The sequence below is a fragment of the Sturnus vulgaris genome, chromosome 1, assembly GCF_052056855.1.
Source record: "Sturnus vulgaris isolate bStuVul1 chromosome 1, bStuVul1.hap1, whole genome shotgun sequence".
In the NCBI taxonomy this organism is placed as follows: Eukaryota; Metazoa; Chordata; class Aves; order Passeriformes; family Sturnidae; genus Sturnus; species Sturnus vulgaris.
The window spans coordinates 35,772,563-35,800,488 of record NC_142243.1 but is presented as its reverse complement, the minus strand read 5'-3'; the positions used below and the strand labels follow the sequence as shown (position 1 = coordinate 35,800,488).

General features: G+C 48.5%; 1 pseudogene across 1 annotated transcript in view; it reads right to left on the bottom strand.

Moving 5' to 3' along the window:
- LOC148225149 (inactive phospholipase C-like protein 2) overlaps positions 1 to 27,926 on the bottom strand; it is a 238,043-nt pseudogene that overhangs the window by 1,815 nt on the left and 208,302 nt on the right. The window contains exon 2 of the transcript XR_015803277.1: positions 1,970 to 4,450. The product of XR_015803277.1 is annotated as an inactive phospholipase C-like protein 2 (transcript). The remainder of the gene's footprint in view (positions 1 to 1,969; positions 4,451 to 27,926) is intronic.

The following is a 27,926-nucleotide window of genomic DNA, read 5'->3' as shown; positions in this document are numbered from 1 at the left end:
CATTCCTCATACTGTTCAGTAACTTAAACATGCAACATCACACCCAGTTCAATCACTCATATTATACTTCTATCAGTGACTAATACAAGTTATTACATCAGTTTTTGTCATGGTAATACAGGAACAAAAGAAACAAAAAAGGCTATTCTTATATGGATTTGGAGAAGCTATTAACTCACTGTTGCATATTTTTTTTATTCTTCTCATTCCACCTTATATTTAAAAAATCAAACTAACCAACTTTGCCCTTTATAATCTGGCTTCTGAGCATATTATGAGAATATAATGGTCACAAAAATCATTACAATTTATAACACAAAATTTCAGTGGCATAGAAATTAAACAATTTCGCATTCCCTGACATAAACTGATACTTATTTTAATTGAGTGGTTTGCTGCTTGTATTAGCTATAAAAAGTTATTTACACAGAGCTTAAATGGTTCACATTATATAATCTGTTAGCAAAGTTAAGAAAAACTAATCTTCCCTCATGTGCCTAAAATAACTTCTTCACAGCATTTTGAGATAATGATAAATTTAGTTGATAGCACATCTTTCAAACTGACAGAATAAAATACATAAAACACCTTTTAGTATCTCATGTTCAAAGAAACCCCACTGTAGAGTCTGTTTTCATTTATATCCTTATGCTGTGCATTTTGCAGCATGCACATTCACGAGTTCAATGTAGCTACACAAAATTTCATGTTTTCACTGCTTCCTCAACTCAGTTCTTCCTTGAAAAGTATCTTAAAATACAGTATTCTTCATATAACAGAATTCTTGCCTTCAGTAGGTTAACTACAGGTAATGTTCATTTTACGTGTAGCCTGTAATTTGAAATATTTATGAGTCAAAGTATCATTCCTGTATTTTTTAAATTATCTTTTAAAAGAGTAAATTTATATACCAAGTGGAATGGGAGAGCTGCATAATGATGTACTAATTTCTTATTTCATATAAAATTAGCTTTAAAATTGTATTTCTATTAGAATCTCTTTAGTATAAGATTATTCATTAAGAAAATTTATATACACTGCTGTGACTTTAAAATCCAGAATCAGATCTTAGACATTTCTTTTAATCTCTTTTCCCTTAACACTGTATAACACCAAGAGGATTTGATAGGTCAGTCCATTTGAAATGACAACTCTTAATTTTGTTGATCACTGCTAGTATTCCATCAGAAGTTCATAAATAAAGTTAAAACTTGTATTAAATAGAATGTAACTTTACAACTCAATTTTAATACATTTCTAAAAGGTGTTATTCACCTAGAATCTCCAAGGAACACATTTTTGAAGTGAGATCTCTTGGCTTCCACAAAACAAATCACCTCAGACTGCACTTTTTCCTTAAATTCAATGTGTTTTACTAACATGACATTTAAAGTAGGACAACTTCTTCTAGAAGATGCCTTCTAATACTTTAGTGCTAATGCCATGTATTTCAACATAACTAGGAAGAATCATGGAAAGCAAATGGATCTTTCTTGAAAGTACTGCCTTCTATTTAGGACTAAAGAAAAAACCTAACTTTGGTGAAATTATGCTAAACATTCTGAGACGTACAAGTAAGGTCTCTGATAAGCATTAAAGTCTCCCTTTTCTATCTGCTGTGTACTCTTCCCACATTTCTGCTTAATTCTTTAAAACTAAAATATTGCCATACTTTCTTTCAGTGTATTTCTAATATTCATTCAAAGACATAGGATGAGTCAATAGGGTTGAGTTCAAACACTGGAGTCATATTTCCATTTCGACATTCAACAAAATATACGCGTGCATTCAAGGTTACATCAGTGGACAGCTCATCTAAACAACTCCTCTGGAATGATCCATTCTTAGAGCTGTTCAGAATTAGACTCAAATCATTCAATATACAAGATACTTAAAAAAACATGTATTCCATATTTATCATAGTACAAAGGTACACATATGAACCAATAAATTGATTATGAAACTGTACCTGCATATTTTCTCTCAAATCCGTAGCATCCCGAATAGGTTGGAGGGCATTCTTGAATACTTCATCTATTGCTTTAATCCATAATGTTCTCATAGAAGCATATTCCCTTGATTTCTTGCCCTTCCTCACAGAGAGGCCCCTCTTGTGAGGTGTCCCACCACCCCTTCGATTTGTAATGGCCACATGCACAAACAAGGAAGCATGAGCTAAGCTTTCACCAGTCAATGACTGCAGAGGAACGTGCCGATAACCAGTCTGGAGACACTCAAAGGGAATAGTGTATTGCCCAATAAACTCGTCCCCAATGTAATCATCATCCAGTACTATGAAACGCACCATAGCTAGCTCGGGCAAATTTACTTGAAATTCAAAGCTTTCATCAAAAATTGGATTATCCCCGTTCTGATGCATTGTTTTCGTCCTTTGCTCAGCACAGTCAGCAGGGATTCCATGTATTTCAACATAGACATAAGGATCCACAACATCACCTTTGGCACCTGATCCTTTGGGTTTCGGGAAGTTTTGCCCACTAATGATTTTAATATGAAGCAGCTGAGGTGAAACTCCAGGCACGGTGTCTTTAGTATTCGCACTAAAGAAGGAAACCTCTTCTCTCATGATAGCAGGACGAAGGACATAGCCACAGTTTCCATTTTGTCGAAACCAACCAATGTTAAGGTCCATCATTAAGCCAGGCGTTTGAAAGTTCATTGCTACTATCTGACAACCACACTTCCAAAAGTCCTGGGGATTCATATTGCTAGAGTCAATTCTCATAGGACTGGGGAAAACCCTCGCAAGAAAACGTTTGTTATAATTTACAAAGTCTCCTGGGTTTTCGTTGGCATATTTGCTAGCAAGCACTTCGTTAAAAGAGCACACTTCCCAGTACTTCTGGAGCTGAAATGAAACTTGAAACTCTTTGAACTGAACTGATTTACATATGCTTACCAACTCAGAAAGATCTTTGCAGAGCTGGAATCGTTTCCCTGTCATTGAGTTTTGCTGTTCTACCCCCTCCTTCACCACTCTCTGTGACATTTCTGCTCCTTTGTCTTCATCTGTAACATCTCCCTCTAGTCCAGAACAATTAGCAGAAAGCTTCTTTGCTTTAATTAGTATTTTCCCTTTAAGTGATTCCGGTGATGGAAGATAAGACTCTTCAATGTTTGGAGACTGTGTATGCAGCTTGTCCCCCAAAATTTTCTTCATGTGCTGTACCATCACTTTCTGCTGCTTAATAGAACAATGATTTTCTAAACACAAAATAAGAGGGTATTCTGAAGCAAAAAAGGCGTACTTGTTAATAATGTCAATCACACTACGGAAGACAATTTGTGATGTCATTGTGTGCCCTGTGTAAATCACGGGCTCATTATCTGGACCGTCCCATACATCCAGTTCAACACTTCTACAACCCATTTTTAGAGCACGAATGTAGCCCGTGATGTCAGAAGGCCCTCGAAACTGATCTTCTATCAAGTATGTATTATGAGATGAATTTATAAAATAATGAGATAAAGGTTGTTTCATATCTTGACAAACTTTTTTATGCTCCGGATCAAATATGTGGCAGTCTGGCGAAGTAAGGTAATTTGTAAACCCATCTATAGAAAGACAACCCTTTTCCTGGCCCTCTTTGGCTGGCTCGTATTTCTGAATAATTTCAAGGCTTATTTCTTCTGTGACCTGTGCCATACCCTGCTCTGCTTCCAAAAACATCATGAGGTCCTTGGTATCTAGAAATTCTTTATTGCTTGAAAACTGAACTAACAGGAAATAGATTTCAGGTCTGGTACAAAGCTCATGAAAAACTTCGATAAATTCTTCTTTTGTTACTTCAGTACCTGTTTTTTCCCTGGATCTATGTAACTCCTTGAATTTTAATTCAATTTTATTTGTTTTTAAACCAGGGTTTAAGTCTTTTATAAATTGTACAGCATTACATAGGGGTATATGGCCCAGATTATCTACATCTGATTCACTGAACATTTGTGAAAGCCACGAAGTCCGCATATTATCTTGAGTAGTTCCTAGCATATCTAGAGTATGTTTTCCATAAGAAATCAGGTATCTTAAGCCAGTAACCCAAATATTTGCAACGTCTGCTGAGTTAGCAACCAGATCTAGAGACTCATAATTTTCTCCATATATAATTGAAAATGCACAATCTTCCGATATCTGGTCGTATATTCCGTTGCTGCGAAAGATATCTGTATTTTTTCCTGTTCTTACTTCTTTGATTGACTTAATCTTTGCTTTTTCAGAATCCTTTTTTGAAGGCTCCCAACGGAGAGACTGCATATCAGCATCCAAAAGGAAGTGTCGGTGATACACCCTGGAGTTGGATCGGACCTTTTTGAGCTCAGAGCCTTCCACCATGGCGTTGATACAGTCACTTGCACTGCTGATCTTCTTCTCCGTGGGCATGCTGCTGAATGACACAGTCTTCTTCCTTTCTCTCTTCTGTTTCGTACCATCCTGGTAAACAAAGGGATGGGGGGGAGAAAAAAATAATCTATCAGTATGATTTTGCTCAACATTGAAACAGGTTTCAACTTAAGAGCTGAAAGTTCATCAAGTAGTTCAATAAAGTCTGTGTGATGACCAATAAGATGGAAGTTCTTACTGGCATCATCACGGTGAAAATACTAATAATGCCTTAATATTTGCTCTTGCTACTCTAAGTAATCTTCCAGAGTTTATTTTTAGTCCTTTTGATGGATATAAAACTAAAAAAAATAAGTTTTGAATGCTAACAAAATAATAATCCTGTATTATTGCATATATGTATGTGCATTTTATTTTTTTGAGTTTTACCCTACTTAGAGAACAGGTTCTAAAGCAAGGCAGTCGAAAGCAAGCTTTTGTCTGAATCCTTATACAGTCCTATAGATACTTGCCAAATTTGTCAATACAGAATATAATGCTTTTATACCATGCTGACAGGGTCCTTGTGAACACCAAAGAAACACAATGCACAATTAACTACATAAATTCCATACGACATGGCCCTAATCAAAGTGTACAAGACATTAACAGCACTCCTTTATGCAAAGCTTCCTTCACCAGAGCACCCATCCATGCTCTTCACACAGACTGCCCACAGCACTCACACATCCCTCCCCTTAGCAGGAAAATACCCACGATAGTCTAAAGAAGCTGCACTGAAACACATGGAACTGGACTGGAGCAGACAGGACTCTTCAAGTCGTGAGTTTCAGAAAATACAGCAGTGACTCAGAAGGGAACTTCTGAGAGGGTTTAACTGTTGTGGTTTATGTTTTGTTTGAAGGTTGTTTGGTTGTGATATTTTCCTGTTACAATGGTTTCCCCCAGTTGTACCCCTATGTTGTTGCAAGATGGTTTCTCCCCTCACTGCACCTACCCTTGTCTGTCACCCCAAACCCCGACCCTTTATCCAGAACCTTCCCTGTCTTTCACCTTAATCCCTGCCCCTACAGTTGTCAATTCCTCCTGGCCCCTCCCTTTGTTCTAGAGAAATCTGTATCATTCATCCCCTTCTCGGATTACGATTTGTTACTATACTGAAGTCCCTGCCTATGTCACCCCTTATTGGTTGTGTAAATATGTAACCCCGCCTTGTATTACACCACTGTCGCCCCTAATCGGTTGATGTGTTGGACCCTCCCTCGGGGAAGGGCCCTTATTTAAGTTACTGCAAACCCATTCTCCTCGCCTGTTTGGGTTCTCTTCCCTTGCTTCCAGTTGTTCTCTCCGCCCTTGCAATAAACCCTATCCTGGAACCTAGAAAGGTCTCCCTCTCATCCTTTACTTTCCTTCTGACTTAGTGAGCCGCCAAAGGGGGCTTGGAGCCCTAGCCACACTCCTGGTTCTGGGAACCTGGGAGGTGGCCCACTCATGACGTTGGCAGCCAGTGGAGCTAGCTGGGCTTGCCTGGACTCGAGTGTCAAGGCTGACCGCATCATTTAACTGTTTCCAAAGAACCTTCATGTCATTAGAAAGAACTTGAATACAAGACCTGGTCAGGAAGGGAAGGAAAAGTGATTCACCATTGCTCTTAAAGCAATGAGATAACCCAGAGGTCTCACTTTACTAGAGAAAGCTTGGGTATATAAGGATATATAAGCAAAAAAATGGGAAAAGAATATTGTTTAGCTATCTCTATTATACCTATTTGTGCTTATTAAAACAAGTGCAAATAAATCAGCAACACATGACTTAACTGCAATCAATTTCATAAGAAAGGAATTTAAGAAATTTGTGCTTTCATTATCTGCATTTTCTGAGACTGAAAAATGCTAGGATTTTTTTTCTGAAAGCAACATGTCTTGAGGAGCTAACTTTTAGTCTGAAATAACGCTTGAATGAAAAATAATTTTATATTAAGATACCTTAATTAGAAGTGTTCTTATAAACCAGCACAGCGCAAAAAATTACTTTTCCAGCTTTATCAAAATTTTTTAAGAAGCATGTTGATATTCCCTGAAACCGTTTTCCAGTAGAAGTATGTTCCAGTGCCAATCAGAATTGCTTAAATGGAGAAAGTGAAAGAAAACTTTTAACGATTGCTATGCTGAACAGATGTTCAAAGAAAGACCATCCATTACAAAATGCATTTCCAGCTCAGTGCACATGTGCTGTATGCTTAATTTCATTAAATGAAAAATGCAGAGTCCTGGTTTTGTAATCTAATTTATAAGCATCTGAAAAGTCTTTCATTGAAAACAATGATTAGTAAGGTGAGCAGCCTTAATATTTGCTGTTCCATGTTTGAGAAAATTAATCAACCATACTATTCTTGCACCTTTAATGACAGCAGAATTTGCTTTGTTCAAGTTCTCAAGAGAGCAGTAAAAGCGAATAACCCTGCAGAGGACTGTTTTATTTCCAACTGCAGATCAAACACCTGCAATGGATACTGCACAGGGTTGGCTCTCAGAATCTCATTACATGTAGTTTAGGCATAAGGGTTGTTTTCAAACAACAGCAAATTTCCTTAACTTAAAAAAAAAAATTTTTTTTTTCTTTACAGAGGTTTTTGTTCTATTTTAAGCCTAGCTTGTTTCTCTACCTATTTATATCTCCTGCCTGGAAAAAGTGGCAAAGGACAGTCCCACATAAATGAGCAATGACATTCCTGCCTGGTACTTCAGGGTTAGAATTAAGCACTTTGAAACTCCTTAATGCTCCAGATTTCTCAGTCACAGACCTGGGAGAGAAATACATTTCTCAAACTAAAAGCTGCATGTATCTGAATAAACACAGGAATGACCTCTTGGCATTCATGAGACTTACAGGGTTCTTGCTGTTCAGCATGCTCAAAGTGACACTGACTCTATAGGGCAGATGTGTAATTCAGTCCAAGGCAGCAGCTACAGTTTTTGTGCTGAAGCAACTTTCAGTCATTCTAGGATCTCTCACACAATGAAGACCATGCCAATCTTCAGTTTATAACTTGTCCTGTCATCATTACAGGGTTTTCCCTAAAGACTGTCTGTGCCTCATAAGACTTAATTACTGAAACCAAAACAACCACCTCATCAATACATTTCCTAATACTATTCATGTCCCAGCCAAGGTCACCTGCCAGATATTTTGAGGGATTGACGAGACCACAGATAAAACTGTTTTGAAACATTGCTCATAACCACTACAAGCAACTACACAAAGTTTAGTTTATCCAGGAGTTCCTAGCAACAGAAAACAAAGTATCTAGCAGTTTAAAAAACAGAAATAATCCCAGCTGTCATCTGTGGCACTTAAGAGACAGAGACAGCTGGAGAAAATGGATTAAAAGCAAAAGGAGGGAAGAATACATCCATGATAACTTTTTTATTCCTCTCAAGGTACCAACAAAGAAATAGCTGTGTGACTAAGACAGCACTGTCAACAAAACAGAATTCTGGAGAAGAACAGAGAATCTTGAATCAGACATGGAGAGAGATGCACATCACTCCTGAACTGCAGTGCTTTTAATGCATGCAAATTTATCATAAAATTACTTAAACGGCAGTTCCAATAACCACTGGTACTGATAGGGACAGCAACAGGATTCAGGAATTTGATAATGTAATAGATCAGGATGACAGAGGAAAGGATGAATAGTGCAAAGTTTGGAAACAGCTCCTCAAGGAAAGGAAGCAGAGAGTGAACTTTATGACCTAAAGAGTGAATCATGACCCAGAGGCAGTACTTGAAAAATATTTAAACACCAAGCTTCCAAGATGTTTAGATACCACTTGGCCAGCGGAATTAAGAACACTTAGAGCCCAAGGCAGGGACTTGCCAACCCTCTCCAAGTGGCAAGTGTGGGGCTGCAGCACAGTGAAGGACATTCCTCCCATCTGCCAATAGATGAACGGTCCTCACACTGGCCCATGCAAATTTTGGAGATGGGTGCCTGTGATCCTGCCTGTCTCCATGACTAAAGACACCTGCAGCTTTGAGGTGATAGTTCCTAGACTGGAAAATCCACGCCTCTATGTGCATTTAGGCCACTAAGGTGCTCTTTTTAGAACAGAGGATTTCAAACAGAAAAGACAATGGGAACAAGAGGAAGTGGCACAATGACAGATTTTTAGAGCATCCATCTGGGAAGTGAAAGTCCCTGACATCACAAAACATAAACATTTCACTTTGTGACCCTGAGTGTAAAATTTAGTCCAAGGACCTAAACATTGAATTTCATCCTCTCAATACACACCTCCCCAGGTGACAGGTCCTGCTGCAACTTGTTTATGCTCTAACCATAAAGAATATCCATTCATTTTTATATACCAGCGGTTCCCCAAAGCGTGGAATGCAGCTCCATGCATGTCTCGAGGACATGTGGCTGAGCATTCCAAGATGCCCAGGCAGAGGGACCAAAGCCCAACCACCCCAGCAGCAGGTGAGTGCTCTGCCAGCCAAGCAATTACATAAGAAACAAGAAGACAAAACACACCCTCTGAAGTGCAGCACCTCACTGCAGGCTTTCTGATTGCCAAGGACTGAGCTTTGACAACCTCTGAGAAAACTTACGCACCTTGAGGCAATGGTGGTACACAGTTTGCAGGAGCCACAGGAGCCACAGTCCCTAGAATGCCTGCTTAGTTCATCCCAAACAGGCTTAGAAACAAGATCAATGTGAGCCATTCAGCCTAGCAAGGTCTGTACAGAGGTGTAGTAATAAGACTGCAATCATGTACAGTGTCTCAAGAGCTTTCAAATATAATTTTTTTTCCATATAAGCTCTGAATTAAGTGGCATGCTTGGGAACCTGAAGGCCAGTGGTGTGCCAATACTCTGAGCTATTACTGAGTAGGTGAGAAGAAAGGCCAGACCTAAGTTGGGTAATTGTAATTTTTATCAAATTACACTATTATTTAATGTAATATAGCGTGAAAGCTATTTTAGAGGTAATTTAATGTACATCTGTAGCCAATGGTTTCAGTAAAATTCAATACTTTATGATGAGAACAGGCAGCCTGATGATCTACATAATGAACACAGAGTGAACTGCCCTTCTGACACTACACAATTCATTGATGACTTGGTTTTTATAGTAGATGTACACTCATGTAGCCAATCTCAGTACAATACCTGCCTGTTTTCATCAAATGCAATCCAGTAGTAATTGCAAAATCACCTAGCTTGAAGACATGATGTATAATAAGTCTATTTCAGAAAGTGGTAGGTTAAAAAAGTACAACTGATGCTTTGCTTATTTAATTAAGGTTCTTAAGCATTTTTATTCAAAACAAAAAACTTGAAATCTCTAGATTTTCTTCATACTTAAGGAAGCTCTTCATACTTATGTCTCTACATAGTTAAGTCTACTCAAAGGAAAAAACCCACCTCTTTAAGTTAGTACTTTAAAATATTAACTTTGAATGCATTTTGTTAAAAATATTGTAATATCAGTAACTTGTTCTTTTCCCAAGTTGCACCTGTGGTTTTAGAGATAGAAATGCGAGTGTAGATAAGCAAATGAGCTCCAAAAGCAATGTCAATATTACATCATCTTTATCTCTGTAAGTATTTTTAGCGCCTGAAACAGCAATAATGAACAGAACATATTTTTGCAGACACACGGAAAAATAAATCATACTATGTATAGTTTACCTATGCACAAAAGCCAACTCATTCTACAGCACAGAATGCAGCATCATAAAAGAAGCTTCTTTGCCAGCCCCAGGCAGCCTGAGGATCTCCTGCAGTGCTGGGAGCTGTTCTGTCCTGCCTTTCCTTGTAGGACGATCTGTTGATGAAGGTCATCGGGAATCACAACTCAGACCCATTTCTAAGCCTGATGATGAGGAAGAAGAGGAGGGTAGGTGAAGGCCTTTGCCCCTGGGAGACCTGCCAGCTCAGAGCCCAAAGCTGGGCCAGAGGAGCATCGCTGCAGGTGCCAGGACAGAGCTGCGCCCTCGGCCTGTGCAATCCCCTCACAGCTCCTGCAGCTCAGTGCTGCCCATGCAGATCAGCAGAGATGACAGAAGCTTCTCTGGCTGTTGCATGACAGGTGTGCTTGCAAGGAGGACTTTCCCGAGTCCTTTGATGGATGTTGCACGCAGGCCCGGCTCCCCTCACAGGCGTGAGTAGTGCGTCCCTGCTGACCCCACAGGCTGAGCACTGCTTTTGTGGCATCCATTCATCTGAAATGGAAATACTTTGTCTTCAGCTCCCCTGAGAAGGAAGAACAAACCTAAAGGAAACAGGAAGTCCCTGGAGGAATCCAAACACCTGGAACAAATCCTCAGTGAAGTGGAGAGACATCAGGGTGGGTGCATTTCCCTCAGCCTTCTCCTGAGAATCAGCAGCCAGGGGCCTTCTCTGCACATCAGGAGGCGCCATGCTCGCCACAGAGGGAAGGGATCCATGGCAGCCTCGCTGCCGCACTGCTGCTGTCACACCGTGCAGGGCTGGTTCCCAGGCTGGCCTGGATGGTGCTTCTTGCCAGCCTCTGCACGAAGGCATTTGGCATCGGCTGACAGGGAGCCCAAAGTGCCCCACGGGCCATGCACGGCCTTAGATCCCCTGAAAATTCCTGCTCTCCCAGAATATCAGGAGGGGCAGTGGTTTGGAGAAGGGTGGGTCCTGGAGCAGCTCCAACACCCTGGGCATTTTCCTTATCCATGTCTGTGGGACACATATTGCCTGGAGAAGACCGGCATAACACAGAGCAATTGTTGCACGCAGTCTCAGGGCTTTGGGGAGTGAGCAGCCCTGTGCCAGGACGTGGCAAGGTGCCTGCAGGCCCCAGCTCTGGGGGAAACAGAGAACGTCCTGGCCGTATCCACCGTGCTGCCAGCTGAGCAGTGGAGCACGGCACGGCCTCACACTCCTCATTGCCCCCACAGACGCAGTCAGCACGTCAACACGTGCTGAGAAGATCTCGGAAAGCATGAGAAGAGTTTTCTGCTGGGGAACACCGTGCTTGATGAAGTTCATGGCCATCGTGGCTGGTGGAGCACTGTTCCTGATGATATGCTGTGCCGGAATCTGGTATTGCTGGAAGAGGAAACGGTGAGTGTTTTGCTGATCTCTGCCTCAAACAGCTTCTTTTAAGGGCTGCTGATAGGAAACACTCCCAGTCAGGCTGCTGTGGAGTTGAGGATGGTCAGCGCTTGTCCAAATAACTCTGCTGAGGCTTCTGCTGCTGCCCGGTGCCTCTTCATTGCTGGGCCTTCTCCTGGGGAGCCCACTGGGGCTGCAGCCAGTGCTGGCTCCCACTGAGGCTGCGAGGCCAAGAGCAGCCCCACGAGCAGCGGGCAGAGGCAAAGCAAGGTGGGGAGGAGAAAGAGCAGGGACCAGATTGGCCTTGAAAGGCAGACGCGCTCTGGGGCCCGCTCCTGGCCAGGGAGCCTGCCCAGAGCCATGCCCTGCTCGCCGGGGCCTTGAGGAGCAGCTGTCCAGCTGGGCCAAGCTGGGCCTGCAGCTCCAGCCGTGCTGGGGAGCCTCGCCAGCTCTGGGCCCTGTGTGCCAGCGGCAGCTGGAGCCTCAGACACTCGTCTCTCCACAGGTGCTCCTGTGAAGATTCAGAAGACCAGCCGAAGAGCTCGAGCACTGAGAGCTTGAGCCATTGCAGCTCTTCACGGCTCTCCCCAGCTGCCCTGGCGTGGATGTACCCCCATCTTCAGCACATCCCAGTACTCATGCCTCCAAAACGAGAACCCCTGCCCCCAAGCCCCCTGGCCCTGCTCTCCCACCCCAACTGAAGTTGGACAGCCCCTGTCCACCAGGGCAGAGGTTAGCCCTGGTTTTTTGTTCAAATAAAGAAATTGAGTTCTCACAGCTGTGTCTCAGTGGTACCACCAGCAAAGCCCACACGGCACCAGCACCAGCTGAGCTCCATGTCCCCGAGCAGCCGTGGATGCCCACGGTGTGGGCAGGCAGGAGCCAGGCAGGGGCTGCTGTGACCAGCAGCGAGGCCTCTAGGGGCTGGGGGAGCCCGTGCTGAACGTCCCTGGGCTGAGGGCACATCTCCTTCAGTGGCATCGTCTGGGCCTGGACCTCCTCCAGGGCCATGGCCAGGAAAAGAGGCAAGCACTCACTAAGTGCTTGCCTTGAGGAAGATGCAATGAGGCTGGGCTGCGCACCACAAGCAAGTCCTTCATAGCCTGGCGTCGCTTCAATGGAACCCATATACAATGCTGACATCTGAACATCTCACACGTGAAAAGCAAGGGGATTGATCATATGGGCTTTACCTCACAGTTATCTCTCTAATACACAGCAACAGAGATGAATTGAAGTTTTGTCTATATTTTCCTTTGTTTTATTTCCATGTAGTTCCAGCAGGCCGGTATTTATAGAATCTGTCACTTTCTGATGCTTGTTTGATACAGTCATAACATATACCTGGTACATTTTTTATTTCTTTCAAGACAGTATTTAGATAAGTTACTTCTGTAACCACAAACTAGTTGAAAGAATATCACTTGGATTCCCTCGGAAAACATAAATCAGCATTTCCTTCAGGAGTGGACCACTCACTTTACTCCAAAATGCATAAGCATATCCGTTGCAGACACTGTTACACCCTTTGACATTTTAACACTGTTTTCAATTCTTTGATTCACCATTCAATATTCGTCAGTGGCGTATACTTCTCTGGTTCCCTATTTTACTGAGATGACAGCGGAACAAGTCTCCATTCTTGTTTTACTAAGGAAATTCCATTTAGGTATGCTTTGAAACCAAGCTGTACAGTGACTAAATTTAATTCCTCAACACATCTCAAGATTGAAGGAACGATTCAGAATCCCACCTTTTCTTACATGGAATAAAGTAGACTTCTTGCTACAATTTTTATTTATAGCTAGTCATAAAACAACACACACAAAAAAAATAAACCCGGAAAAAAGACCCCCACCAAAAATACGCAAAACAATTTAGAGGCTAAGGTAACTATGAGAGAGCAGGCATTCTATGACTTAGGAATACTGTGCACCTTCCATCTAAATGCTGGTACTAATGCAGCTCACTCTTCCTATGACCTGCATAAACAAATGCAAGGTGCCAACACTGCTAAGTCAGTTTATGCTCCAAGTCCACACCTAAGAGAGTGGGAGGTAAAGAAAGGGAACAAATGCTTCAAATGATGAGAATTATTCCTTCAAATGAAGAGAGGTTGAAAATTCCACCATTGCCGAACTCTTTTCTACTGAAGCTTTTTAAAAGAAGCACTTAAGGCAACATAAGTTACTTTTGTCTCCAAGTTCAAATCTTGTATCCTCTTGGCTTCCTTCTTTTAAACACCAACGCTCTTCAAGTCCTTTCATCCACACCTCTTCCTTTTATGTCGTATGAAGACAGAAGCCATTCTTCTTCAATCCCCAAGTCAACCAACAAGACACAATCCCAGTGGAGCTGCTGTGCCACATGATACTTTCCACAATGTAAAATCTTAGCCCAACGATCAGTTTTTTCCCCTCATTTAGGCTAACTCCAAAGGTGTGCAGGGGCCGAGGGACACCTCGAAGTTAAGCAGGGCTCTGGGGTCTCTCGTGAGGCACACAGGGGGATTTTGGGGTGGCTGAGGACACCCATAAGGTGTGCAGTGGGTTTGGGTCTCCTCTAAAGCATGCAGCTATGCTGATGGCCAGTGTTGCATTCCTTTTAAAACTTAGGACATCAAGCCCTTCACTTTTTAAATATGGGCCAAAGGCCAGCAGAGTGCACAGCACGGAGTCACTCTTGGCATGGGGCTGGTGCTGCCTGCAACAGTGGGAATCAGCAATGCGAGTTGAATTTTGGACTTGACATTGCTATTGCAGGTAGAACCATGAAATATCTCACTTGGCCAATGTCAGATAACTCTGGTCTTGGGAAACAAAATAGAGATTGCATGCAGCTGCCTGCAGAGACCTACTCTCCTCACTGGAAGGGCAGCTCTTGAGATCCATTCCCACAAAATCCTGCCCCAGCCTTGACGTCACAGCAGGCTCTGAGGTCACAGAGGACCCAGAGCCCTGTGCTTGCACAGCACCACAACCACCAAGCAGTCAGTCCTTGCCCACAACTGTTGCGGCGGCAGCAGCGGCGGCAGCGGTGCTGACATTGCGACAGCGGCGTGAGGACAGCGGTGGCAGCAAGAGCTGCACGACTGGCACAGGGCAAGGCACCATGGCCCTTGCTCTGCGCCTCTTCCTCCTGCTCCTCCTGGCACTGGCCCTGACTGCCAGGGCTGCCCAGGCAGCTGCACGGCGAGCGAAGGGAGCAGGTGAGCCGACGGATCCCCTTTCCTGGCACAGCGCTCCCTTCTCCCCAGGAAGCGTTGGGGATGGTTTTCCATAGGGCTTTAGGGAGGCTTTCCTCTGGGAGAGGGAGAGAGCCCACAGGGGCCTTGGGCTGCCCCGCTTTCCTCTCCACGCATGTCGTCCAGGGCCAGCAAACAGTGTGGACAGGGACCAGAGGCAGCCCACAGCTCCCCAGGCCCCTCCGCAGCTTTGGCCATGTCCATTCACATCTGCCTCCCACAGCCTTAGCCGACCCCCTTGCAGTGCCCACTTCCCTAAGGCAGAAGGTGATTCTCGTCTCTCCTCCCTTCCAGATGAGCGCGTTGCAAAGGTTTCACCAACACCTTGGCTTTTGGAACATTTCATGCATCTGGAGCCTCCTGCAGGTATGTTGTAAATGTTCCTAAAAGACTCATCAGTGACAACCTGGCAGGAACCGGGTGACAGCAGCTTCCGTGGCCGTTGAGTTACAGGTGTGTCTGCAGAAAAGACTCCTCAGGGGCCCTTGCTGGTTGAGTCACACAAGCCCAGCTCCCATCACAGGGGTGAGTAGTGTCTCCCTGCTGACCTCACAGGCTGAGCACTGCTTCGGTGGCATCCTTTCATCTCAAATGGAAATCCTTTCTCTTAAGGTCCGCCGAGAGGGAGGAACAAACCTGAAGGGCACAAGAAGTCCCTGAAGGGATCCAAAAGCCTGAAAGAAATCCTCAGTGATGTGGAGAGACGTCGTGGTGGGTGCATTTCCCTCAGCCTTCCCCTGAGAATCAGCAGCTGGGGCCTTTCTCTGCACATCTGGACACGCCGTGCCCGGCACAGAGGGAAGGGATCCATGGCAGCCTCGCTGCCGCACTGCTGCTGTCACACCCTGCAGGGCTGGTTCCCAGGCTGGCCTGGATGCAGCTCCTCCCCAGGCTCTGCACGAAGGCATTTGGCATTGGCTGACAGGGAGCCCAATCTACACCACGGGCAATGCACACCCTGAGATCCCCAGAAATTTCCCAGTCTCGGGGTCCATCAGGTGTAGGGGCAGCTGTTTGGAGGAGGGAGGGGCCTGGCCCAGCTCCAAAGCTGGACTGACTTCCTGAACCTTAGACATGACTTCAACAAGCATTGCCTCCTCAAGATGGCATCTTGCCCTTGGGAAACAACTCCATCGAATGCAGCTGTCCCTTTTCCTTTGTCCAGAGATGCAAGGAGAGACTGTCCTGAAGGAAGCATTTCCCGGAGGAAGCAGTGGCTCATTGGGAGCCTCTGCTGCAGGAAGGGAGGTGATGCCAGGAGCAGTCACAGCAGGTAATTGCTGTGCCACTGGGCCTGAGGCCTGCTGAGCCTTCAGCTGCCATCTCTGCTGCTTGGCAGTGCAGACACAAAGCATTCGCTCACCCCCCTGAAGTGCTCAGCTCCCTGTAGAAGGGCATGCCAGCACACCATGGAAATGGTTCTCACCTGTCCTCCCTTCTAGATGAGCGGGCTAGGAAGATTTCTCCAGCACCTTGGCTTCATGAAGATTTTCAGCCTCTGAAGCCTCCTGCAGGTATGTTCTCAGCATCCCACCAAGAAATAATCCTTGACATAATGGCAGGAAGCAGGTGACAGAAGCTTCCGTGGCTGTTGAGTTACAGGTGTGTTTGCAGAAAAGACTCCTCATGGGCCCTTGCTGGCTGAGTCACACAAGCCCAGCTCCCATCCCAGGGGTGAGTAGTGTCTCCCTGCTGACCTCACAGGCTGAGCGCTGCTTTGGTGGCATCCTTTCATCTGAAATGGAAATACTTTCTCTTAAGGTCCGCCACGATGGAGGAGCAAACCAGAAGGACAAAAGAAGTCCCTGAAGGGATCCAAAAGCCTGAAAGAAATCCTCAGTGATGTGGAGAGACGCCGTGGTGGGTGCATTTCCCTCAGCCTTCTCTTGAGAATCAGCAGCTGGGGGCTTTCTCTGCACATCTGGACACACTGTGCCGGGCATAGTGGGAAGGGATCCATGGCAGCCTCGCTGCCGCACTGCTGCTGTCACACCCTGCAGGGCCCGTTCCCACCCTCTGTAGGAAGGCATTTGGCATCAGCTGACAGGGAGCCCAATCTGCACCATGGGCCACGCACAACCTTAGATGCCCAGAAATTTCCTGGTCTCCCAGCACATCAGGAGGGGCAGCTGTTTGGAGGAGGGAGGCCCTGGCCAGCCCCAATAACCTGGCCTTTCTCCTGATCCTTAGACGTGACTTCAACAAGCATTGCCTCCTGAAGATGGCACCTCCCCAGTGGAGAACAAGTCCATCTGATCCACCTGTCCCTTTTCCTTGCTGCAGTGATGCAAAGAAAGACTGTGCTGAACACTGAGTTTCCCGGACAAAGCAGTGGCTCACTGGCAGCCTCTGCTGCAGGAAGGGAGGCCAAGCCAGGCACAGTCACAAGAGGTAATTGCTGTGCCTCTGGGCCTGAGGCCTGCTGAGCCTTCAGCTGCCATCTCTGCTGCTTGGCAGTGAAGTGCTCAGCTCCCTGGTGAAGGGGATCCCAGCACACCATGGAACGCTTCCCATCTGTGCTCCTTCTAGACTGGGGTCATGACTTGCAGCATTTGCAAACACTGGTAACCCGTGGTTTCAGGTTCTCGGAGCTTGGTGAAGGTCAGTTTTCAGCAACTCTTTCCTAACACAATCATCATTGTCCAAGTGTAAACAGTGTCCAGAGCAATATTCATGTGGCGTTGCCCTTAAGATCCTCTGAAGTTGGATGGATTCTGGAAATCTTGGCCTGGAAATTTCTACTCTTGTGTCCAGGATGGCTCTCAGTGGGAGGAAGGAGCATTTAGCTGTCAATCCTCTTCCCATGTGCAATGCCAGTGTCTCCTTCCATGTGCTCTGTGCAGCCCCGGAGAAGAGCAGAGAGGGAAGGGGAGGGAAGGGAAGGGAAGGGAAGGGCCCAGGCCTGTGCCTTGCGTGGCTCCTTTGCCCGCCCCAGGCAGCCTGAGGATCTCCTGCAGTGCTGGGAGCTGTTCTGTCCTGCCTTTCCTTGTAGGTCAATCTGTTGATGAAGGTCATCGGGAATCACAACTCAGATCCATTTCTAAGCCTGATGATGAGGAAGAAGAGGAGGGTAGGTGAAGGCCTTTGCCCCTGGGGGACCTGCCAGCTCAGAGCCCAAAGCTGGGCCAGGGGAGCATCGCTGCAGGTGCCAGGACAGAGCTGCGCCCTCGGCCTGTGCAATCCCCTCACAGCTCCTGCAGCTCAGTGCTGCCCGTGCAGATCAGCAGAGATGACAGAAGCTTCTCTGGCTGTTGCATGACAGGTGTGCTTGCAAGGAGGACTTTCCCGAGTCCTTTGATGGATGTTGCACGCAGGCCCAGCTCCCCTCACAGGCGTGAGTAGTGCGTTCCTGCTGACCCCACAGGCTGAGCACTGCTTTTGTGGCACCCATTCATCTGAAATGGAAATACGTTCTCTTCAGCTCCCCTGAGAGGGAAGAACAAACCTAAAGGAAACAGGAAGTCCCTGGAGGAATCCAAACACCTGGAACAAATCCTCAGTGAAGTGGAGAGACATCAGGGTGGGTGCATTTCCCTCAGCCTTCTCCTGAGAATCAGCAGCCAGGGGCCTTCTCTGCACATCAGGAGGCGCCATGCTCGCCACAGAGGGAAGGGATCCATGGCAGCCTCGCTGCCGCACTGCTGCTGTCACACCGTGCAGGGCTGGTTCCCAGGCTGGCCTGGATGGTGCTTCTTGCCAGCCTCTGCACGAAGGCATTTGGCATCGGCTGACAGGGAGCCCAAAGTGCCCCACGGGCCATGCACGGCCTTAGATCCCCTGAAATTTCCTGGTCTCCCAGATTATCGGGGGCGGGGTGGGGGGGCAGCAGTTTGGAGAAGGGTGGGTCCTGGAGCAGCTCCAAAACCCTGGGCATTTTCCTTATCCATGTCTGTGGGACACATATTGCCTGGAGAAGACTGGCATAACACAGAGGAATTGTCGCACGCAGTCTCAGGGCTTTGGGGAGTGAGCAGCCCTGTGCCAGGACGTGGCAAGGTGCCTGCAGGCCCCAGCTCTGGGGGAAACAGAGAACGTCCTGGCCGTATCCACCGTGCTGCCAGCTGAGCAGTGGAGCACGGCACGGCCTCACACTCCTCATTGCCCCCACAGACGCAGTCAGCACGTCAACACGTGCTGAGAAGACCTCGGAAAGCATGAGAAGAGTTTTCTGCTGGGGAACACCGTGCTTGATGAAGTTCATGGCCATCGTGGCTGGTGGAGCACTGTTCCTGATGATATGCTGTGCCGGAATCTGGTATTGCTGGAAGAGGAAACGGTGAGTGTTTTGCTGATCTCTGCCTCAAACAGCTTCTTTTAAGGGCTGCTGATAGGAAACACTCCCAGTCAGGCTGCTGTGGAGTTGAGGATGGTCAGCGCTTGTCCAAATAACTCTGCTGAGGCTTCTGCTGCTGCCCGGTGCCTCTTCATTGCTGGGCCTTCTCCTGGGGAGCCCACTGGGGCTGCAGCCAGTGCTGGCTCCCACTGAGGCTGCGAGGCCAAGAGCAGCCCCACGAGCAGCGGGCAGAGGCAAAGCAAGGTGGGGAGGAGAAAGAGCAGGGACCAGATTGGCCTTGAAAGGCAGACGCGCTCTGGGGCCCGCTCCTGGCCAGGGAGCCTGCCCAGAGCCATGCCCTGCTCGCCGGGGCCTTGAGGAGCAGCTGTCCAGCTGGGCCAAGCTGGGCCTGCAGCTCCAGCCGTGCTGGGGAGCCTCGCCAGCTCTGGGCCCTGTGTGCCAGCGGCAGCTGGAGCCTCAGACACTCGTCTCTCCACAGGTGCTCCTGTGAAGATTCAGAAGACCAGCCGAAGAGCTCAAGCACTGAGAGCTTGAGCCATTGCAGCTCTTCACGGCTCTCCCCAGCTGCCCTGGCGTGGATGTACCCCCATCTTCAGCACATCCCAGTACTCATGCCTCCAAAACGAGAACCCCTGCCCCCAAGCCCCCTGGCCCTGCTCTCCCACCCCCACTGAAGTTGGACAGCCCCTGTCCACCAGGGCAGAGGTTAGCCCTGGTTTTTTGTTCAAATAAAGAAATTGAGTTCTCACAGCTGTGTCTCAGTGGTACCACCAGCAAAGCCCACACGGCACCAGCACCAGCTGAGCTCCATGTCCCCGAGCAGCCGTGGATGCCCACGGTGTGGGCAGGCAGGAGCCAGGCAGGGGCTGCTGTGACCAGCAGCGAGGCCTCTAGGGGCTGGGGGAGCCCATGCTGAACGTCCCTGGGCTGAGCGCACATCTCCTTCAGTGGCATCATCTGGGCCTGGACCTCCTCCAGGGCCATGGCCAGGAAAAGAGGCAAGCACTCACTAAGTGCTTGCCTTGAGGAAGATGCAATGAGGCTGGGCTGCGCACCACAAGCAAGTCCTTCATAGCCTGGCGTCGCTTCAATGGAACCCATATACAATGCTGACATCTGAACATCTCACACGTGAAAAGCAAGGGGATTGATCATATGGGCTTTACCTCACATTCATCTCTCTAATGTACAGCAACAGAGATGAATTGAAGTTTTGTCTATGTTTTCCTTTGCTTTATTTCCATGTAGTTCCAGCAGGCCGGTATTTATAGAATCTGTCACTTTCTGATGCTTGTTTGATACAGTCATAACATATACCTGGTACATTTTTTATTTCTTTCAAGACAGTATTTAGATAAGTTACTTCTGTAACCACAAACTAGTTGAAAGAATATCACTTGGATTCCCTCGGAAAACATAAATCAGCATTTCCTTCAGGAGTGGACCACTCACTTTACTCCAAAATGCATAAGCATATCCGTTGCAGACACTGTTACACCCTTTGACATTTTAACACTGTTTTCAATTCTTTGATTCACCATTCAATAGTCGTCAGTGGCGTATACTTCTCTGGTTCCCTATTTTACTGAGATGACAGCGGAACAAGTCTCCATTCTTGTTTTACTAAGGAAATTCCATTTAGGTATGCTTTGAAACCAAGCTGTACAGTGACTAAATTTAATTCCTCAACACAGCTCAAGATTGAAGGAACGATTCAGAATCCCACCTTTTCTTACATGGAATAAAGTAGACTTCTTGCTACAATTTTTATTTATAGCTAGTCATAAAACAACACACACACACAAAAAAAATAAACCCGGAAAAAAGACCCCCACCAAAAATACGCAAAACAATTTAGAGGCTAAGGTAACTATGAGAGAGCAGGCATTCTATGACTTAGGAATACTGTGCACCTTCCATCTAAATGCTGGTACTAATGCAGCTCACTCTTCCTATGACCTGCATAAACAAATGCAAGGTGCCAACACTGCTAAGTCAGTTTATGCTCCAAGTCCACACCTAAGAGAGTGGGAGGTAAAGAAAGGGAACAAATGCTTCAAATGATGAGAATTATTCCTTCAAATGAAGAGAGGTTGAAAATTCCACCATTGCCGAACTCTTTTCTACTGAAGCTTTTTAAAAGAAGCACTTAAGGCAACATAAGTTACTTTTGTCTCCAAGTTCAAATCTTGTATCCTCTTGGCTTCCTTCTTTTAAACACCAACGCTCTTCAAGTCCTTTCATCCACACCTCTTCCTTTTATGTCGTATGAAGACAGAAGCCATTCTTCTTCAATCCCCAAGTCAACCAACAAGACACAATCCCAGTGGAGCTGCTGTGCCACATGATACTTTCCACAATGTAAAATCTTAGCCCAACGATCAGTTTTTTCCCCTCATTTAGGCTAACTCCAAAGGTGTGCAGGGGCCGAGGGACACCTCGAAGTTAAGCAGGGCTCTGGGGTCTCTCGTGAGGCACACAGGGGGATTTTGGGGTGGCTGAGGACACCCATAAGGTGTGCAGTGGGTTTGGGTCTCCTCTAAAGCATGCAGCTATGCTGATGGCCAGTGTTGCATTCCTTTTAAAACTTAGGACATCAAGCCCTTCACTTTTTAAATATGGGCCAAAGGCCAGCAGAGTGCACAGCACGGAGTCACTCTTGGCATGGGGCTGGTGCTGCCTGCAACAGTGGGAATCAGCAATGCGAGTTGAATTTTGGACTTGACATTGCTATTGCAGGTAGAACCATGAAATATCTCACTTGGCCAATGTCAGATAACTCTGGTCTTGGGAAACAAAATAGAGATTGCATGCAGCTGCCTGCAGACACCTACTCTCCTCACTGGAAGGGCAGCTCTTGAGATCCATTCCCACAAAATCCTGGCCCAGCCTTGACGTCACAGCAGGCTCTGAGGTCACAGAGGACCCAGAGCCCTGTGCTTGCACAGCACCACAACCACCAAGCAGTCAGTCCTTGCCCACAACTGTTGCGGCGGCAGCAGCGGCGGCAGCGGTGCTGACATTGCGACAGCGGCGTGAGGACAGCGGTGGCAGCAAGAGCTGCACGACTGGCACAGGGCAAGGCACCATGGCCCTTGCTCTGCGCCTCTTCCTCCTGCTCCTCCTGGCACTGGCCCTGACTGCCAGGGCTGCCCAGGCAGCTGCACGGCGAGCGAAGGGAGCAGGTGAGCCGACGGATCCCCTTTCCTGGCACAGCACTCCCTTCTCCCCAGGAAGCGTTGGGGATGGTTTTCCATAGGGCTTTAGGGAGGCTTTCCTCTGGGAGAGGGAGAGAGCCCACAGGGGCCTTGGGCTGCCCCGCTTTCCTCTCCACGCATGTCGTCCAGGGCCAGCAAACAGTGTGGACAGGGACCAGAGGCAGCCCACAGCTCCCCAGGCCCCTCCGCAGCTTTGGCCATGTCCATTCACATCTGCCTCCCACAGCCTTAGCCGACCCCCTTGCAGTGCCCACTTCCCTAAGGCAGAAGGTGATTCTCGTCTCTCCTCCCTTCCAGATGAGCGCGTTGCAAAGGTTTCACCAACACCTTGGCTTTTGGAACATTTCATGCATCTGGAGCCTCCTGCAGGTATGTTGTAAATGTTCCTAAAAGACTCATCAGTGACAACCTGGCAGGAACCGGGTGACAGCAGCTTCCGTGGCCGTTGAGTTACAGGTGTGTCTGCAGAAAAGACTCCTCAGGGGCCCTTGCTGGTTGAGTCACACAAGCCCAGCTCCCATCACAGGGGTGAGTAGTGTCTCCCTGCTGACCTCACAGGCTGAGCACTGCTTCGGTGGCATCCTTTCATCTCAAATGGAAATCCTTTCTCTTAAGGTCCGCCGAGAGGGAGGAACAAACCTGAAGGGCACAAGAAGTCCCTGAAGGGATCCAAAAGCCTGAAAGAAATCCTCAGTGATGTGGAGAGACGTCGTGGTGGGTGCATTTCCCTCAGCCTTCCCCTGAGAATCAGCAGCTGGGGCCTTTCTCTGCACATCTGGACACGCCGTGCCCGGCACAGAGGGAAGGGATCCATGGCAGCCTCGCTGCCGCACTGCTGCTGTCACACCCTGCAGGGCTGGTTCCCAGGCTGGCCTGGATGCAGCTCCTCCCCAGGCTCTGCACGAAGGCATTTGGCATTGGCTGACAGGGAGCCCAATCTACACCACGGGCAATGCACACCCTGAGATCCCCAGAAATTTCCCAGTCTCGGGGTCCATCAGGTGTAGGGGCAGCTGTTTGGAGGAGGGAGGGGCCTGGCCCAGCTCCAAAGCTGGACTGACTTCCTGAACCTTAGACATGACTTCAACAAGCATTGCCTCCTCAAGATGGCATCTTGCCCTTGGGAAACAACTCCATCAGATGCAGCTGTCCCTTTTCCTTTGTCCAGAGATGCAAGGAGAGACTGTCCTGAAGGAAGCATTTCCCGGAGGAAGCAGTGGCTCATTGGGAGCCTCTGCTGCAGGAAGGGAGGTGATGCCAGGACCAGTCACAGCAGGTAATTGCTGTGCCACTGGGCCTGAGGCCTGCTGAGCCTTCAGCTGCCATCTCTGCTGCTTGGCAGTGCAGACACAAAGCATTCGCTCACCCCCCTGAAGTGCTCAGCTCCCTGTAGAAGGGCATGCCAGCACACCATGGAAATGGTTCTCACCTGTCCTCCCTTCTAGATGAGCGGGCTAGGAAGATTTCTCCAGCACCTTGGCTTCATGAAGATTTTCAGCCTCTGAAGCCTCCTGCAGGTATGTTCTCAGCATCCCACCAAGAAATAATCCTTGACATAATGGCAGGAAGCAGGTGACAGAAGGTTCCGTGGCTGTTGAGTTACAGGTGTGTTTGCAGAAAAGACTCCTCATGGGCCCTTGCTGGCTGAGTCACACAAGCCCAGCTCCCATCCCAGGGGTGAGTAGTGTCTCCCTGCTGACCTCACAGGCTGAGCGCTGCTTTGGTGGCATCCTTTCATCTGAAATGGAAATACTTTCTCTTAAGGTCCGCCACGATGGAGGAGCAAACCAGAAGGACAAAAGAAGTCCCTGAAGGGATCCAAAAGCCTGAAAGAAATCCTCAGTGATGTGGAGAGACGCCGTGGTGGGTGCATTTCCCTCAGCCTTCTCTTGAGAATCAGCAGCTGGGGGCTTTCTCTGCACATCTGGACACACTGTGCCGGGCATAGTGGGAAGGGATCCATGGCAGCCTCGCTGCCGCACTGCTGCTGTCACACCCTGCAGGGCCCGTTCCCACCCTCTGTAGGAAGGCATTTGGCATCAGCTGACAGGGAGCCCAATCTGCACCATGGGCCACGCACAACCTTAGATGCCCAGAAATTTCCTGGTCTCCCAGCACATCAGGAGGGGCAGCTGTTTGGAGGAGGGAGGCCCTGGCCAGCCCCAATAACCTGGCCTTTCTCCTGATCCTTAGACGTGACTTCAACAAGCATTGCCTCCTGAAGATGGCACCTCCCCAGTGGAGAACAAGTCCATCTGATCCACCTGTCCCTTTTCCTTGCTGCAGTGATGCAAAGAAAGACTGTGCTGAACACTGAGTTTCCCGGACAAAGCAGTGGCTCACTGGCAGCCTCTGCTGCAGGAAGGGAGGCCAAGCCAGGCACAGTCACAAGAGGTAATTGCTGTGCCTCTGGGCCTGAGGCCTGCTGAGCCTTCAGCTGCCATCTCTGCTGCTTGGCAGTGAAGTGCTCAGCTCCCTGGTGAAGGGGATCCCAGCACACCATGGAACGCTTCCCATCTGTGCTCCTTCTAGACTGGGGTCATGACTTGCAGCATTTGCAAACACTGGTAACCCGTGGTTTCAGGTTCTCGGAGCTTGGTGAAGGTCAGTTTTCAGCAACTCTTTCCTAACACAATCATCATTGTCCAAGTGTAAACAGTGTCCAGAGCAATATTCATGTGGCGTTGCCCTTAAGATCCTCTGAAGTTGGATGGATTCTGGAAATCTTGGCCTGGAAATTTCTACTCTTGTGTCCAGGATGGCTCTCAGTGGGAGGAAGGAGCATTTAGCTGTCAATCCTCTTCCCATGTGCAATGCCAGTGTCTCCTTCCATGTGCTCTGTGCAGCCCCGGAGAAGAGCAGAGAGGGAAGGGGAGGGAAGGGAAGGGAAGGGAAGGGCCCAGGCCTGTGCCTTGCGTGGCTCCTTTGCCCGCCCCAGGCAGCCTGAGGATCTCCTGCAGTGCTGGGAGCTGTTCTGTCCTGCCTTTCCTTGTAGGTCAATCTGTTGATGAAGGTCATCGGGAATCACAACTCAGATCCATTTCTAAGCCTGATGATGAGGAAGAAGAGGAGGGTAGGTGAAGGCCTTTGCCCCTGGGGGACCTGCCAGCTCAGAGCCCAAAGCTGGGCCAGGGGAGCATCGCTGCAGGTGCCAGGACAGAGCTGCGCCCTCGGCCTGTGCAATCCCCTCACAGCTCCTGCAGCTCAGTGCTGCCCGTGCAGATCAGCAGAGATGACAGAAGCTTCTCTGGCTGTTGCATGACAGGTGTGCTTGCAAGGAGGACTTTCCCGAGTCCTTTGATGGATGTTGCACGCAGGCCCAGCTCCCCTCACAGGCGTGAGTAGTGCGTTCCTGCTGACCCCACAGGCTGAGCACTGCTTTTGTGGCACCCATTCATCTGAAATGGAAATACGTTCTCTTCAGCTCCCCTGAGAAGGAAGAACAAACCTAAAGGAAACAGGAAGTCCCTGGAGGAATCCAAACACCTGGAACAAATCCTCAGTGAAGTGGAGAGACATCAGGGTGGGTGCATTTCCCTCAGCCTTCTCCTGAGAATCAGCAGCCAGGGGCCTTCTCTGCACATCAGGAGGCGCCATGCTCGCCACAGAGGGAAGGGATCCATGGCAGCCTCGCTGCCGCACTGCTGCTGTCACACCGTGCAGGGCTGGTTCCCAGGCTGGCCTGGATGGTGCTTCTTGCCAGCCTCTGCACGAAGGCATTTGGCATCGGCTGACAGGGAGCCCAAAGTGCCCCACGGGCCATGCACGGCCTTAGATCCCCTGAAATTTCCTGGTCTCCCAGATTATCGGGGGCGGGGGGGGGGGGCAGCAGTTTGGAGAAGGGTGGGTCCTGGAGCAGCTCCAAAACCCTGGGCATTTTCCTTATCCATGTCTGTGGGACACATATTGCCTGGAGAAGACTGGCATAACACAGAGGAATTGTCGCACGCAGTCTCAGGGCTTTGGGGAGTGAGCAGCCCTGTGCCAGGACGTGGCAAGGTGCCTGCAGGCCCCAGCTCTGGGGGAAACAGAGAACGTCCTGGCCGTATCCACCGTGCTGCCAGCTGAGCAGTGGAGCACGGCACGGCCTCACACTCCTCATTGCCCCCACAGACGCAGTCAGCACGTCAACACGTGCTGAGAAGACCTCGGAAAGCATGAGAAGAGTTTTCTGCTGGGGAACACCGTGCTTGATGAAGTTCATGGCCATCGTGGCTGGTGGAGCACTGTTCCTGATGATATGCTGTGCCGGAATCTGGTATTGCTGGAAGAGGAAACGGTGAGTGTTTTGCTGATCTCTGCCTCAAACAGCTTCTTTTAAGGGCTGCTGATAGGAAACACTCCCAGTCAGGCTGCTGTGGAGTTGAGGATGGTCAGCGCTTGTCCAAATAACTCTGCTGAGGCTTCTGCTGCTGCCCGGTGCCTCTTCATTGCTGGGCCTTCTCCTGGGGAGCCCACTGGGGCTGCAGCCAGTGCTGGCTCCCACTGAGGCTGCGAGGCCAAGAGCAGCCCCACGAGCAGCGGGCAGAGGCAAAGCAAGGTGGGGAGGAGAAAGAGCAGGGACCAGATTGGCCTTGAAAGGCAGACGCGCTCTGGGGCCCGCTCCTGGCCAGGGAGCCTGCCCAGAGCCATGCCCTGCTCGCCGGGGCCTTGAGGAGCAGCTGTCCAGCTGGGCCAAGCCGGGCCTGCAGCTCCAGCCGTGCTGGGGAGCCTCGCCAGCTCTGGGCCCTGTGTGCCAGCGGCAGCTGGAGCCTCAGACACTCGTCTCTCCACAGGTGCTCCTGTGAAGATTCAGAAGACCAGCCGAAGAGCTCAAGCACTGAGAGCTTGAGCCATTGCAGCTCTTCACGGCTCTCCCCAGCTGCCCTGGCGTGGATGTACCCCCATCTTCAGCACATCCCAGTACTCATGCCTCCAAAACGAGAACCCCTGCCCCCAAGCCCCCTGGCCCTGCTCTCCCACCCCCACTGAAGTTGGACAGCCCCTGTCCACCAGGGCAGAGGTTAGCCCTGGTTTTTTGTTCAAATAAAGAAATTGAGTTCTCACAGCTGTGTCTCAGTGGTACCACCAGCAAAGCCCACACGGCACCAGCACCAGCTGAGCTCCATGTCCCCGAGCAGCCGTGGATGCCCACGGTGTGGGCAGGCAGGAGCCAGGCAGGGGCTGCTGTGACCAGCAGCGAGGCCTCTAGGGGCTGGGGGAGCCCATGCTGAACGTCCCTGGGCTGAGCGCACATCTCCTTCAGTGGCATCATCTGGGCCTGGACCTCCTCCAGGGCCATGGCCAGGAAAAGAGGCAAGCACTCACTAAGTGCTTGCCTTGAGGAAGATGCAATGAGGCTGGGCTGCGCACCACAAGCAAGTCCTTCATAGCCTGGCGTCGCTTCAATGGAACCCATATACAATGCTGACATCTGAACATCTCACACGTGAAAAGCAAGGGGATTGATCATATGGGCTTTACCTCACATTCATCTCTCTAATGTACAGCAACAGAGATGAATTGAAGTTTTGTCTATGTTTTCCTTTGCTTTATTTCCATGTAGTTCCAGCAGGCCGGTATTTATAGAATCTGTCACTTTCTGATGCTTGTTTGATACAGTCATAACATATACCTGGTACATTTTTTATTTCTTTCAAGACAGTATTTAGATAAGTTACTTCTGTAACCACAAACTAGTTGAAAGAATATCACTTGGATTCCCTCGGAAAACATAAA